The sequence below is a fragment of the Mirounga leonina genome, unplaced genomic scaffold (assembly GCF_011800145.1).
Source record: "Mirounga leonina isolate KUSES-001 unplaced genomic scaffold, KU_Mleo_1.0 Mir_82, whole genome shotgun sequence".
Lineage (NCBI taxonomy): Eukaryota > Metazoa > Chordata > Mammalia > Carnivora > Phocidae > Mirounga > Mirounga leonina.
The window spans coordinates 19,403,264-19,408,046 of record NW_023270825.1 but is presented as its reverse complement, the minus strand read 5'-3'; positions in this window follow the sequence as shown (position 1 = coordinate 19,408,046).

Below are 4,783 nucleotides of genomic sequence, written 5' to 3'. Positions count from 1 at the left end.
CCCAGGACCCTGGGATCATGACCTGAGCCGAAGGCAGACGCTTAACGACTGAGCCACCCAGGCGCCCAAGGTTATATTTTCTATAACATTTTGTACTTCAATGGAACCAGAGACCTAATTTGGTTTAAGTCAAAGCAGTGATGTTTAATTGCTACATTTTAGGCACATAGAAGAGTGTTTTGTGTGACAAGAAGGCTTTTTGCAGATGACTCGGAAATCATGCCAACTGTGGGTTGGAGGTTGGAAACCCGTCTACAAATGCCCTTGGGCAGCATTAGGATCCACTCCTGTGAGGTCAGCCCAGGGAAGATTCAACACACATAACAATGTTTCTGTGTTTATCCAACCAAATGAAGAGGTGTAGGGTTTTACCCACATTCTTTTTGTCCCCCCTCATCCTCAGAAAAATGCCTGTATTTTGGTGATACTGATAATTACCCGTTCTCCTCCACATGGTTTAAGCTCTTAGTCATCACTGAAAGGCATTGGATAAAGAATAATAAATCTTAAATTTCATTTGCGCCTTCATTAGACCAAATGTTTTATAGAAGTTATTTTCTTATTTTCCAATTTATTCATATGTTCAACAAACATTCATTGACTTTGTAATATGAGTCAGGTGTCAAGTGGTACTATATGCCTTTGATATATAAAGTGAAGAAGATAAGGTCCATGCCCTTTGGCACACATTTTCTACAGGAGGAGTTAGACAATAAAGAAGTATTTAAATATATGTAACTTTTGCAGTATAACAGGTACTACAAGGAAAATAAATCCAGTTTATTTTATAATTAAGCACACATGTATTAAGTATACATTATTGTAGGCTCTGTTCCATACTGAAAGGCTAAGCCTTTATAAATCTTTTATGTCTAGCATATGTACCAGAACTTTGTAGGCATTCAACTAATACCTTACAAAATACATTTTTACTTGAGTTTGCAAGAAAGGAAAAACAGCTATTTTGCCTTTTTCATTGAGGGATTGCTTCTTTCTTCAAATACTAAGCAATGTGTATTCATTTATTAAGTTATTCATTTAATAAACATCAGTGACTCAATATTGAGTCACTCAATATTCTCTAGAAGACTCAATATTCTATCTAGAAGTGGTCAGCTGTCTCAAATGCTAATGAGAACGGAAGATTGAAAAGTATCCATTAGATGGGCACCTGGGTGGCTCAGTCGGTTAAGCGACTGCCTTCGGCTCAGGTCATGATCCTGGAGTCCTGGGATCGAGTCCCTCATCGGGCTCCCTGCTCGGCAGGGAGTCTGCTTCTCCCTCTGACCCTCCCCCCTCTCATGTGCTCTCTCTCAAATAAATAAATAAAACCTTAAAAAAAAAAAAAGTATCCATTAGATATTATGGGTTAGGGGCTTACCATGATCCCTACAAGATACAAAATCTTGTTTGTGTTTGAAGGCAGGAACCATGTTGGAATAAAACATGTTTTGAGTAAAAATGAGATATCATTATACATCCATCAGATTGATAAACATGCAAAAGTAAGACAAAATCAAATATTGAAAAAGATGCAGAGACACTAGAATTCCCCTACCCTGATATTAGGAATATAAATTGGTACAGTAGGTTCAGGCTATCTAATATAGTTCAAGCTAGGCACACGTTTCAAATCCAAGTATTCTACTTTAGAATATGGACCCTAGAAGTCTTTCAAACATGTACACAGGGAAATATACATGAAAATATTTATTGAAGAATTATTAGTATATAATGGTAACTAAAATAAATCTCAAATATGCTATTTAGCAAAAAAGGTAAATTGTGGGATTATATCATTTATATAGAGTTTTAAAATTATACAAAAGAGATGTATGCATAGTAACAGGGTAAAAATAGGGATAAATGTGGTAATATCCATCTCAGGGTGGTTCTTACAGGAGGGAAGAAAGAAGATCTGAGAGGGGAACATAGGAGAACAAGAGATTTCATTGTATCTGAAATGTTTCATTTCTAAAAATGGAAGGAAGGAAAGAAGGAAGGAAAGACAGACAAGAAAAGAAAGAAAGAAGAAAAAATGAAATAATGTTAAGATCTGCCAGAACTAGGTAGTTGGGTACGTGAGTTGTCTATGTATATCTTTATGTCACTCTATTATATGTATTCATTATACTCTGTTATATATATTATATATTCTATTATATATGTATATTATAAAACACAGACTATGAGAAGAAATGGCAGCCTGTTCCATGAAGAAATGGCATATTCAGGGATGGCTGCTTCAGGTAATGTAAAGATGTAAATCAAATGATCAGAGGAGAGAGTGAGGCTGTGGGGTAGGTGGCATGCAAGTGATCATAATGTTTTCTGAGAATTCAGCTATTGGTAATCACTCGAGACAGAGATATTCACAAAACACATTTAGCAGCAAAAACTACCTGAGAAAATGAGTGAAAGGCAAAGCAAAGCAAAACAAAAAAACAAAATACACATGGGGTTAGGACTGTTGTTTTTTCTAACATAATCTTGAATATCAGAGTAAAGGATAGAGAGTGTTTTTAGACAATTAATAGACACAGTCACAGATAGCAGGATCTGTTACAAGACCATTCAGTGTGACCCTCACCATCTTTGTCCTTATTTCTCCTATCCTAAAAGGTAGACACACCAGGTAGAGTTCAGTTTAAGTAAAAACTGAAAGAACTTCTATAAATGTTACACACATAACACTTTTTCATGACTATAATTTGAACATAAAACAATACATGTACAGATCCTAAGCAAGATCATGTGGTTGATAGGCTGTGGGTATTATGATTATTGAAAGTAGACTTTTGATTGAATTATTTTGATAGGTTTTGATCAAGTTATTTGATCATAATTCTTACTTCCCTAACCTCAATTGACTCTTTAGGAAAATCTGTTCTCAAAGTACTCATAAGCAGATAATAATGAAAATCAATTAGTCCTAAAAAGCCACTGGCCTAGAAGAAGAAAATCCATGTTATTTCATAACCCATTTCATATACTGGAATGATCACAAATTAAGTAGGTGTAATGGTAACATGTTACTAGTATAATTTATTGAATGCTATGCTAAGTGCATTGCCTACATTATCTTACTCAATTCTTTTTTTTTTAAAGATTATTTATTTGGGAGAGGGAGAGAGAGAGAGAGCACAAGCGGGGGGTGGGGCAGAAGGAGAGGGAGAAGCAGACTCCCCACTAAGCAGGGAGCCTGATGTGGGACTCGATCCCAGGACCTTGAGATCATGACCTGAGCCGAAGACAGTGACTTAACCAACTAAGCCACCAAGGTGCCCTATCTTACTCAATTCTTATAAACCTACCAGAAGAAGTTCACAGAGAAGACAAAAAAGATATGAGCACGTTGTTTAATTTTTTTTTTTTTAAGATTTTATTTATTTGCGAGAGAGAGAATGAGAGACAGAGAGCATGAGAGGGAGGAGGGTCAGAGGGAGAAGCAGACTCCCCGCAGAGCAGGGAGCCCGATGTGGGACTCGATCCCAGGACTCCAGGATCATGACCTGAGCCGAAGGCAGTCGCTTAACCGACTGAGCCACCCAGGCGCCCGAGCATGTTGTTTAGATGGCACAGCTAGTAAGACTCAGAGGTGGGGTTTGAATTCATGTCTTCCGGAGGCTGAGCGCAAACTTGATGCTATTCTACTCTCCTTTTTATTCTCTGAAGCAAGATGAATAGAGGATAACTATCCAAAGTCTATTTAAATAATTAATTTCTAGAAACTATTTTCACCAACCATTGCAGCAATCAGAGGTGAAGTTATAGATACTGCTGGAAAGTTATGCTGAAGTTGTGTGATAATTGTAAGGAGAATGAGATTAGTACATTATCTTTAATGAAAATGTTCTCCCTGGCTCTACTTTCTTCTTCACAATTGATTTTGATGTTGTTTTATAAGTCCCTTATTCTGTAATCATTGGCCAAAAGCAGCACAGTTCTGACTGAATACCTGATAAGAAAATGGTAATATCGCCAAAATTAAGGAACAGGAGCCATAAAGACAGTTTCCCAATGGACATAGTTAAGAGTTAATTCTGTTAGACAATTACAAGCAGTAAATAAAACTTAGAGACAATGCATTTTTCTCTCCCAATGTCTCTATGAATATGAATTGGTGGTCCATTAAGTATTCTTTCTTTCCAGTGACTATAATTTGACAATAAAGGCATAGTCAGGTATCACTAAAAGAAATCTGACAACACATGTGCTTAGCTTCCCTGTCAAACTATTTCAAGATTTTCTTAGAGCTTAATTTCTTCATACAACTGTTTAACATGTGACATAAGCTATGCTCTTCAGATTCTGGCATGTAGAGTCTGTGTTGAGAAGACTGATGAGAAGTCAGGAGAATTAGAAAAAAGCATGGCAGAAGATCTTAGCAGCTGTATTTAGATTCATATTTTATACACAAACTACTCAGAATACCCAAAGAACAAACTTCTCCAGCAAGAAACATTATCACTATGCCTGGATATTTCTTTTATGGGAACCTGGAGAAAGAAGACAGTTTTGTTCTGTGACTGTAAAAATAAGATCAAGAGTTTGAGCTCCCAGTAACAAACCTCTCCTAAGTGGATTTCAGATGTCAGTCATTGTAATTTAGTCATGGCTGAAGGCAATGAATCTCTTAAAACGAGTGAGTAGTGTACAGTTCTTAATACCCCAAAACAGACATATGATGTGTTCTTTATTAACAGTAGTAGCTGAGTGGTCATAGTATTAGCAATAATAATAATAATAATAATAATAATAATAATAATAATAATAATAATAA